The following is a 12,660-nucleotide window of genomic DNA, read 5'->3' on the forward strand; positions in this document are numbered from 1 at the left end:
TCTGCAATCAATTATATGAATGTACTACCTAAGGTTTAGAAGTTACCTTCAGTAACATCACATTATCTACTTATTGTAACATTACAGTTTGCTGAAGTAAACCAAGTGAATGGCTGTTTCAGTGTAAATGGTACCTGTTAAGTTACTGAATTCAGCTTGCATTAAAGTATTCCATGGCACTGAGCACTCTACATGCAATATTCATACTGTTCCAAATCACCCTGTGTAGTTATGAACACAACATTATCAAAAAATGCTTTGAATAGAAAGCAGTGCATTCAACTCAATGGAGTGTACAGTTCAACTTTGCCTAAAGGTAGTATGTGCTAACATGATGTAAACCTCATTATTATACTCACAATATGTTTTAGAGTAGTCTGCAATGAATTATATGAATGTACCACCTAAGGATTAGAAGTTACCTTCAGTAACATCACATTATCTACTAATTGTAACATTACAGTTTGCTGAAGTAAACCAAGTCAATGGCGGTTCCAGTGTAAATGGTACCTGTTAAGTTACTGAATTCAGCTTGCGTTAAAGTATTCCATGGCACTGAGCACTCTACATGCAATATCCATACTGTTCCAATTCACCCTGTGTAGTTATGAACACAACCTTATCACAAAATGCTTTGAATAGAAAGCAGTGCATTCAACTCAATGGAGTGTACAGTTCAATTTTGCCTAAAAGTAGTAAGTGCTAACATGATGTAAACCTCATTATTATAATCACAATATGATTTAGTGTAGTCTGCAATCAATTATATGAATGTACTACCTAAGGTTTAGAAGTTACCTTCAGTAACATCACATTATCTACTTATTGTAACATTACAGTTTGCTGAAGTAAACAAAGTCAATGGCTGTTCCAGTGTAAATGGTACCTGTTAAGTTACTGAATTCAGCTTGCTTTAAAGTATTCCATGGCACTGAGCACTCTACATGCAATATTCATACTGTTCCAAATCACACTGTGTAGTTATGAACACAACCTTATCACAAAATGCTTTGAATAGAAAGCAGTGCATTCAACTCAATGGAGTGTACAGTTCAACTTTGCCTAAAAGTAGTATGTGCTAACATGATGTAAACCTCATTATTATACTCACAGTATGATTTAGAGTAGTCTGCAATGAATTATATGAATGTACTACCTAAGGTTTAGAAGTTTCCTTCTGTAACATCACATTATCTAGTCATTGTAACATTACAGTTTGCTGAAGTAAACAAAGTCAATGGCTGTTCCAGTGTAAATGGTACCTGTTAAGTTACTGAATTCAGCTTGCATTAAAGTATTCCATGGCACTGAGCACTCTACATGCAATATCCATACAGTTCCAATTCACCCTGTGCAGTTATGTACACAACCTTATCACAAAATGCTTTGAATTGAATGTCAAGCTTTCAACACAATGTAGTGTACAGTTCAATTTTGTTTAAAAGTGGTATGTGCTAACATGATGTAAACCTTATTATTATACTCAGAATATGATTTAGAACAGTCTGCAATCAATTATATGAATGTACTACCTAAGGTTTAGAAGTTACCTTCAGTAACATCACATTATCTACTCATTGTAACATTACAGTTTGCTGAAGTAAACCAAGTCAATGGCTGTTCCAGTGTAAATGGTACCTGTAAAGTTACTGAATTCAGCTTGCATTAAAGTATTCCATGGCACTGAGCACTCTACATGCAATATTCATACTGTTCCAATTCACCCTGTGTAGTTATTAACACAACCTTAACACAAAATGCTTTGAATAGAAACCAGTGCATTCAACTCAATGGAGTGTACAGTTCAACTTTGCCTAAAAGTAGTATGTGCTAACATGATGTAAACCTCATTATTATACTCACAATATGATTTAGAGTAGTCTGCAATGAATTATATGAATGTACTACCTAAGGTTTAGAAGTTACCTTCAGTAACATCACATTATCTACTCATTGTAACATTACAGTTTGCTGAAGTAAACCAAGTCAATGGCGGTTCCAGTGTAAATGGTACCTGTTAAGTTACTGAATACAGCTTGCGTTAAAGTATTCCATGGCACTGATCACTCTACATGCAATATCCATACTGTTCCAATTCACCCTGTGTAGTTAAGAACACAACCTTATCACAAAATGCTTTGAATAGAAAGCAGTGCATTCAACTCAATGGAGTGTACAGTTCAATTTTGCCTAAAAGTAGTAAGTGCTAACATGATGTAAACCTCATTATTATACTCAGAATATGATTTTCTTTAGTCTGCAATCAATTATATGAATGTACTACCTAAGGTTTAGAAGTTACCTTCAGTAACATCACATTATCTACTTATTGTAACATTACAGTTTGCTGAAGTAAACCAAGTGAATGGCTGTTTCAGTGTAAATGGTACCTGTTAAGTTACTGAATTCAGCTTGCATTAAAGTATTCCATGGCACTGAGCACTCTACATGCAATATTCATACTGTTCCAAATCACCCTGTGTAGTTATGAACACAACATTATCAAAAAATGCTTTGAATAGAAAGCAGTGCATTCAACTCAATGGAGTGTACAGTTCAACTTTGCCTAAAGGTAGTATGTGCTAACATGATGTAAACCTCATTATTATACTCACAATATGTTTTAGAGTAGTCTGCAATGAATTATATGAATGTACCACCTAAGGATTAGAAGTTACCTTCAGTAACATCACATTATCTACTAATTGTAACATTACAGTTTGCTGAAGTAAACCAAGTCAATGGCGGTTCCAGTGTAAATGGTACCTGTTAAGTTACTGAATTCAGCTTGCGTTAAAGTATTCCATGGCACTGAGCACTCTACATGCAATATCCATACTGTTCCAATTCACCCTGTGTAGTTATGAACACAACCTTATCACAAAATGCTTTGAATAGAAAGCAGTGCATTCAACTCAATGGAGTGTACAGTTCAATTTTGCCTAAAAGTAGTAAGTGCTAACATGATGTAAACCTCATTATTATAATCAGAATATGATTTAGTGTAGTCTGCAATCAATTATATGAATGTACTACCTAAGGTTTAGAAGTTACCTTCAGTAACATCACATTATCTACTTATTGTAACATTACAGTTTGCTGAAGTAAACAAAGTCAATGGCTGTTCCAGTGTAAATGGTACCTGTTAAGTTACTGAATTCAGCTTGCTTTAAAGTATTCCATGGCACTGAGCACTCTACATGCAATATTCATACTGTTCCAAATCACCCTGTGTAGTTATGAACACAACCTTATCACAAAATGCTTTGAATAGAAAGCAGTGCATTCAACTCAATGGAGTGTACAGTTCAACTTTGCCTAAAAGTAGTATGTGCTAACATGATGTAAACCTCATTATTATACTCACAGTATGATTTAGAGTAGTCTGCAATGAATTATATGAATGTACTACCTAAGGTTTAGAAGTTTCCTTCTGTAACATCACATTATCTACTCATTGTAACATTACAGTTTGCTGAAGTAAACAAAGTCAATGGCTGTTCCAGTGTAAATGGTACCTGTTAAGTTACTGAATTCAGCTTGCATTAAAGTATTCCATGGCACTGAGCACTCTACATGCAATATCCATACAGTTCCAATTCACCCTGTGCAGTTATGTACACAACCTTATCACAAAATGCTTTGAATTGAATGTCAAGCTTTCAACACAATGTAGTGTACAGTTCAATTTTGTTTAAAAGTGGTATGTGCTAACATGATGTAAACCTTATTATTATACTCAGAATATGATTTAGAACAGTCTGCAATCAATTATATGAATGTACTACCTAAGGTTTAGAAGTTACCTTCAGTAACATCACATTATCTACTCATTGTAACATTACAGTTTGCTGAAGTAAACCAAGTCAATGGCTGTTCCAGTGTAAATGGTACCTGTAAAGTTACTGAATTCAGCTTGCATTAAAGTATTCCATGGCACTGAGCACTCTACATGCAATATCCATACTGTTCCAATTCACCCTGTGTAGTTATTAACACAACCTTAACACAAAATGCTTTGAATAGAAACCAGTGCATTCAACTCAATGGAGTGTACAGTTCAACTTTGCCTAAAAGTAGTATGTGCTAACATGATGTAAACCTCATTATTATACTCACAATATGATTTAGAGTAGTCTGCAATGAATTATATGAATGTACTACCTAAGGTTTAGAAGTTACCTTCAGTAACATCACATTATCTACTCATTGTAACATTACAGTTTGCTGAAGTAAACCAAGTCAATGGCGGTTCCAGTGTAAATGGTACCTGTTAAGTTACTGAATACAGCTTGCGTTAAAGTATTCCATGGCACTGATCACTCTACATGCAATATCCATACTGTTCCAATTCACCCTGTGTAGTTAAGAACACAACCTTATCACAAAATGCTTTGAATAGAAAGCAGTGCATTCAACTCAATGGAGTGTACAGTTCAATTTTGCCTAAAAGTAGTAAGTGCTAACATGATGTAAACCTCATTATTATACTCAGAATATGATTTTCTTTAGTCTGCAATCAATTATATGAATGTACTACCTAAGGTTTAGAAGTTACCTTCAGTAACATCACATTATCTACTTATTGTAACATTACAGTTTGCTGAAGTAAACCAAGTGAATGGCTGTTTCAGTGTAAATGGTACCTGTTAAGTTACTGAATTCAGCTTGCATTAAAGTATTCCATGGCACTGAGCACTCTACATGCAATATTCATACTGTTCCAAATCACCCTGTGTAGTTATGAACACAACATTATCAAAAAATGCTTTGAATAGAAAGCAGTGCATTCAACTCAATGGAGTGTACAGTTCAACTTTGCCTAAAGGTAGTATGTGCTAACATGATGTAAACCTCATTATTATACTCACAATATGTTTTAGAGTAGTCTGCAATGAATTATATGAATGTACCACCTAAGGATTAGAAGTTACCTTCAGTAACATCACATTATCTACTAATTGTAACATTACAGTTTGCTGAAGTAAACCAAGTCAATGGCGGTTCCAGTGTAAATGGTACCTGTTAAGTTACTGAATTCAGCTTGCGTTAAAGTATTCCATGGCACTGAGCACTCTACATGCAATATCCATACTGTTCCAATTCACCCTGTGTAGTTATGAACACAACCTTATCACAAAATGCTTTGAATAGAAAGCAGTGCATTCAACTCAATGGACTGTACAGTTCAATTTTGCCTAAAAGTAGTAAGTGCTAACATGATGTAAACCTCATTATTATAATCAGAATATGATTTAGTGTAGTCTGCAATCAATTATATGAATGTACTACCTAAGGTTTAGAAGTTACCTTCAGTAACATCACATTATCTACTTATTGTAACATTACAGTTTGCTGAAGTAAACAAAGTCAATGGCTGTTCCAGTGTAAATGGTACCTGTTAAGTTACTGAATTCAGCTTGCTTTAAAGTATTCCATGGCACTGAGCACTCTACATGCAATATTCATACTGTTCCAAATCACCCTGTGTAGTTATGAACACAACCTTATCACAAAATGCTTTGAATAGAAAGCAGTGCATTCAACTCAATGGAGTGTACAGTTCAACTTTGCCTAAAAGTAGTATGTGCTAACATGATGTAAACCTCATTATTATACTCACAGTATGATTTAGAGTAGTCTGCAATGAATTATATGAATGTACTACCTAAGGTTTAGAAGTTTCCTTCTGTAACATCACATTATCTACTCATTGTAACATTACAGTTTGCTGAAGTAAACAAAGTCAATGGCTGTTCCAGTGTAAATGGTACCTGTTAAGTTACTGAATTCAGCTTGCATTAAAGTATTCCATGGCACTGAGCACTCTACATGCAATATCCATACAGTTCCAATTCACCCTGTGCAGTTATGTACACAACCTTATCACAAAATGCTTTGAATTGAATGTCAAGCTTTCAACACAATGTAGTGTACAGTTCAATTTTGTTTAAAAGTGGTATGTGCTAACATGATGTAAACCTTATTATTATACTCAGAATATGATTTAGAACAGTCTGCAATCAATTATATGAATGTACTACCTAAGGTTTAGAAGTTACCTTCAGTAACATCACATTATCTACTCATTGTAACATTACAGTTTGCTGAAGTAAACCAAGTCAATGGCTGTTCCAGTGTAAATGGTACCTGTAAAGTTACTGAATTCAGCTTGCATTAAAGTATTCCATGGCACTGAGCACTCTACATGCAATATCCATACTGTTCCAATTCACCCTGTGTAGTTATTAACACAACCTTAACACAAAATGCTTTGAATAGAAACCAGTGCATTCAACTCAATGGAGTGTACAGTTCAACTTTGCCTAAAAGTAGTATGTGCTAACATGATGTAAACCTCATTATTATACTCACAATATGATTTAGAGTAGTCTGCAATGAATTATATGAATGTACTACCTAAGGTTTAGAAGTTACCTTCAGTAACATCACATTATCTACTCATTGTAACATTACAGTTTGCTGAAGTAAACCAAGTCAATGGCGGTTCCAGTGTAAATGGTACCTGTTAAGTTACTGAATACAGCTTGCGTTAAAGTATTCCATGGCACTGATCACTCTACATGCAATATCCATACTGTTCCAATTCACCCTGTGTAGTTAAGAACACAACCTTATCACAAAATGCTTTGAATAGAAAGCAGTGCATTCAACTCAATGGAGTGTACAGTTCAATTTTGCCTAAAAGTAGTAAGTGCTAACATGATGTAAACCTCATTATTATACTCAGAATATGATTTTCTTTAGTCTGCAATCAATTATATGAATGTACTACCTAAGGTTTAGAAGTTACCTTCAGTAACATCACATTATCTACTTATTGTAACATTACAGTTTGCTGAAGTAAACCAACTGAATGGCTGTTCCACTGTAAATGTTACCTGTTAAGTTCCTGAATTCAGCTTGCATTAAAGTATTCCATGGCAGTGAGCACTCTACATGCAATATCCATACAGTTCCAATTCACCCTGTGTAGTTATGAACACAACCTTATCACAAAATGCTTTGAATTGAAAGTAAAGCTTTCAACTCAATGGAGTGTACAGTTCAATTTTGCCTAAAAGCAGTATGTGCTAACATGATGTAAACCTCATTATTATACTCAGAATATGATTTAGTTTAGTCTGCAATCAATTATATGAATGTACTACCTAAGGTTTAGAAGTTACCTTCAGTAACATCACATTATCTACTTATTGTAACATTACAGTTTTCTGAAGTAAACCAAGTCAATGGCGGTTCCAGTGTAAATGGTACCTGTTAAGTTACTGAATTCAGTTTGCGTTAAAGTATTCCATGGCACTGAGCACTCTACATGCAATATCCATACTGTTCCAATTCACCCTGTGTAGTTATGAACACAACCTTATCACAAAATGCTTTGAATAGAAACCAGTGCATTCAACTCAATGGAGTGTACAGTTCAACTTTGCCTAAAAGTAGCATGTGCTAACATGATGTAAACCTCATTATTATACTCACAATATGATTTAGAGTAGTCTGCAATGAATTATATGAATGTACTACCTAAGGTTTAGAAGTTACCTTCAGTAACATCACATTATCTACTCATTGTAACATTACAGTTTGCTGAAGTAAACCAACTCAATGGCTGTTCCACTGTAAATGTTACCTGTTAAGTTCCTGAATTCAGCTTGCATTAAAGTATTCCATGGCAGTGAGCACTCTACATGCAATATCCATACCGTTCCAATTCACCCTGTGTAGTTACGAACACAACCTTATCACAAAATGCTTTGAACTGAAAGTAAAGCTTTCAACTCAATGGAGTGTACAGTTCAATTTTGTTTAAAAGTGGTATGTGCTAACATGATGTAAACCTTATTATTATACTCAGAATATTATTTAGAACAGTCTGCAATCAATTATATGAATGTACTACCTAAGGTTTAGAAGTTACCTTCAGTAACATCACATTATCTACTCATTGTAACATTACAGTTTGCTGAAGTAAACCAAGTCAATGGCTGTTCCAGTGTAAATGGTACCTGTAAAGTTACTGAATTCAGCTTGCGTTAAAGTATTCCATGGCACTGAGCACTCTACATGCAATATCCATACTGTTCCAATTCACCCTGTGTAGTTATGAACACAACCTTATCACAAAATGCTTTGAATAGAAAGCAGTGCATTCAACTCAATGGAGTGTACAGTTCAATTTTGCCTAAAAGTAGTATGTGCTAACATGAAGTAAACCTCATTATTATACTCACAATATGATTTAGAATAGTCTGCAATGAATTATATGAATGTACTACCAAAGGTTTAGAAGTTACCTTCAGTAACATCACATTATCTACTGATTGTAAAATTACAGTTTGCTGAAGTAAACAAAGTCAATGGTTGTTCCAGTGTACATGGTACCTGTTAAGTTCCTGAATTCAGCTTGCATTAAAGTATTCTATGGCACTGAGCACTTTTAATGCAATATCTATACTGTTCCAAATCACCATGTGTAGTTATGAACACAACCTTATCACAAAATGATTTGAATAGAAAGCAGTGCATTCAACTCAATGGAGTGTACAGTTCAATTTTGCCTAAAAGTAGTATGTGCTAACATGATGTAAACCTCATTATTATACTCACAACATGATGTAGAGTAGTCTGCAATCAATTAGATGAATATATTCCCAAAGGGTTAGAAGTTACTTTCAGTAACATCACATTATCTACTCAGTGTAACATTACAGTTTGCTGAAGTAAACCAAGTCAATGGCTGGTCCACCGTAATTGATACCTGGTAGTTTACTGAATTCAGCTTGCATTGGAGTATTCCATGGCACTGAGCACTCTACATGCAATATCCATAGAGTTCCAATTCACCATGTGTAGTTATTAACACAACCTTATCCAAAATGCTTTGAATAGAAAGCACTGCATTGAACTCAATGGAGTGTACAGTTCAATTTTGCCTAAAAGTAGTAAGTGCTAATATGATGTAAACCTCATTATTATACTCAGAATATGATGTAGAGTAGTCTGCAATCAATTAGATGAATATACTCCCAAAGGGTTAGAAGTTACCTTCAGTAACATCACATTATCTATTCATTGTAACATTACAGTTTGCTGAAGTAAACAAAGTCAATGGCTGTTCCAGTGTAAATGTTACCTGTTAAGTTCCTGAATTCAGCTTGCATTAAAGTATTCCATGGCAGTGAGCACTCTACATGCAATATCCATACAGTTCCAATTCACCCTGTGTAGTTATGAACACAACCTTATCACAAAATGCTTTGAATTGAAAGTAAAGCTTTCAAAACAATGTAGCGTACAGTTCAATTTTGTTTAAAAGTGGTATGTGCTAACATGATGTAAACCTTATTATTATACTCAGAATATGATTTAGAGTAGTCTGCAATGAATTATATGAATGTACTACCTACGGTTTAGAAGTTACCTTCAGTAACATCACATTATCTACTTATTGTCACATTACAGTTTTCTGAAGTAAACCAAGTCAATGGCTGTTCCAGTGTAAATGGTACCTGTTAAGTTACTGAATTCAGCTTGCATTAAAGTATTCCATGGCACTGAGCACTCGACATGCAATATCCATACTGTTCCAATTCACCCTGTGTAGTTATGAACACAACCTTATCACAAAATGATTTGAATAGAAAGCAGTGCATTCAACTCAGTGTACAGTTCAATTTTGCCTAAAAGTAGTATGTGCTAACATGATGTAAACCTCATTATTATACTCAGAATATGATTTAGAGTACTCTGCAATCAATTATATGAATGTACTACCTAAGGTTTAGAAGTTACCTTCTGTAACATCACATTATCAACTCATTGTAACATTACAGTTTGCTGAAGTAAACAAAGTCAATGCTGTTCCAATGTAAATGGTACCTGTTAAGTTACTGAATTCAGCTTGCATTAAAGTATTCCATGGCACTGAGCACTCGACATGCAATATCCATACTGTTCCAATTCACCCTGTGTAGTTATGAACACAACCTTATCACAAAATGATTTGAATAGAAAGCAGTGCATTCAACTCAGTGTACAGTTCAATTTTGCCTAAAAGTAGTATGTGCTAACATGATGTAAACCTCATTATTATACTCAGAATATGATGTAGAGTAGTCTGCAATCAATTAGATGAATATACTCCCAAAGGTTTAGAAGTTACCTTCAGTAACATCACATTATCTACTTATTGTAACATTACAGTTTTCTGAAGTAAACCAAGTCAATGGCTGTTCCAGTGTAAATGGTACCTGTTAAGTTACTGAATTCAGCTTGCATTAAAGTATTCCATGGCACTGAGCACTCGACATGCAATATCCATACTGTTCCAATTCACCCTGTGTAGTCATGAACACAACCTTATCACAAAATGATTTGAATAGAAAGCAGTGCATTCAACTCAATGGAGTGTACAGTTCAATTTTGCCTAAAAGTAGTATGTGCTAACATGATGTAAAGCTCATTATTATACTCAGAATATGATTTAGAGTACTCTGCAATCAATTATATGAATGTACTACCTAAGGTTTAGAAGTTACCTTCTGTAACATCACATTATCTACTCATTGTAACATTACAGTTTGCTGAAGTAAACCAACTGAATGGCTGTTCCACTGTAAATGTTACCTGTTAAGTTCCTGAATTCAGCTTGCATTAAAGTATTCCATGGCAGTGAGCACTCTACATGCAATATCCATACAGTTCCAATTCACCCTGTGTAGTTATGAACACAACCTTATCACAAAATGCTTTGAATTGAAAGTAAAGCTTTCAACTCAATGGAGTGTACAGTTCAATTTTGCCTAAAAGCAGTATGTGCTAACATGATGTAAACCTCATTATTATACTCAGAATATGATTTAGTTTAGTCTGCAATCAATTATATGAATGTACTACCTAAGGTTTAGAAGTTACCTTCAGTAACATGACATTATCTACTTATTGTAACATTACAGTTTGCTGAAGTAAACCAAGTCAATGGCGGTTCCAGTGTAAATGGTACCTAAGTTACTGAATTCAGCTTGCATTAAAGTATTCCACGGCACTGAGCACTCTACATGCAATATTCATACTGTTCCAAATCACCCTGTGTAGTTATGAACACAACCTTATCACAAAATGCTTTGAATACAAAGCAGTGCATTCAACTCAATGGAGTGTACAGTTCAAATTTGCCTAAAGGTAGTATGTGCTAACATGATGTAAACCTCATTATTATACTCACAATATGTTTTAGAGTAGTCTGCAATGAATTATATGAATGTACCACCTAAGGTTTAGAAGTTACCTTCAGTAACATCACATTATCTACTAATTGTAACATTACAGTTTGCTGAAGTAAACCAACTCAATGGCTGTTCCACTGTAAATGTTACCTGTTAAGTTCCTGAATTCAGCTTGCGTTAAAGTATTCCATGGCAGTGAGCACTCTACATGCAATATCCATACCGTTCCAATTCACCCTGTGTAGTTACGAACACAACCTTATCACAAAATGCTTTGAACTGAAAGTAAAGCTTTCAACTCAATGGAGTGTACAGTTCAATTTTGTTTAAAAGTGGTATGTGCTAACATGATGTAAACCTTATTATTATACTCAGAATATGATTTAGAACAGTCTGCAATCAATTATATGAATGTACTACCTAAGGTTTAGAAGTTACCTTCAGTAACATCACATTATCTACTCATTGTAACATTACAGTTTGCTGAAGTAAACCAAGTCAATGGCTGTTCCAGTGTAAATGGTACCTGTAAAGTTACTGAATTCAGCTTGCGTTAAAGTATTCCATGGCACTGAGCACTCTACATGCAATATCCATACTGTTCCAATTCACCCTGTGTAGTTATGAACACAACCTTATCACAAAATGCTTTGAATTGAAAGTAAAGCTTTCAAAACAATGTAGCGTACAGTTCAATTTTGTTTAAAAGTGGTATGTGCTAACATGATGTAAACCTTATTATTATACTCAGAATATGATTTAGAGTAGTCTGCAATGAATTATATGAATGTACTACCTACGGTTTAGAAGTTACCTTCAGTAACATCACATTATCTACTTATTGTCACATTACAGTTTTCTGAAGTAAACCAAGTCAATGGCTGTTCCAGTGTAAATGGTACCTGTTAAGTTACTGAATTCAGCTTGCATTAAAGTATTCCATGGCACTGAGCACTCGACATGCAATATCCATACTGTTCCAATTCACCCTGTGTAGTTATGAACACAACCTTATCACAAAATGATTTGAATAGAAAGCAGTGCATTCAACTCAGTGTACAGTTCAATTTTGCCTAAAAGTAGTATGTGCTAACATGATGTAAACCTCATTATTATACTCAGAATATGATTTAGAGTACTCTGCAATCAATTATATGAATGTACTACCTAAGGTTTAGAAGTTACCTTCTGTAACATCACATTATCAACTCATTGTAACATTACAGTTTGCTGAAGTAAACAAAGTCAATGCTGTTCCAATGTAAATGGTACCTGTTAAGTTACTGAATTCAGCTTGCATTAAAGTATTCCATGGCACTGAGCACTCGACATGCAATATCCATACTGTTCCAATTCACCCTGTGTAGTTATGAACACAACCTTATCACAAAATGATTTGAATAGAAAGCAG

This window comes from Hypanus sabinus, chromosome 26, assembly GCF_030144855.1.
Source record: "Hypanus sabinus isolate sHypSab1 chromosome 26, sHypSab1.hap1, whole genome shotgun sequence".
Lineage (NCBI taxonomy): Eukaryota > Metazoa > Chordata > Chondrichthyes > Myliobatiformes > Dasyatidae > Hypanus > Hypanus sabinus.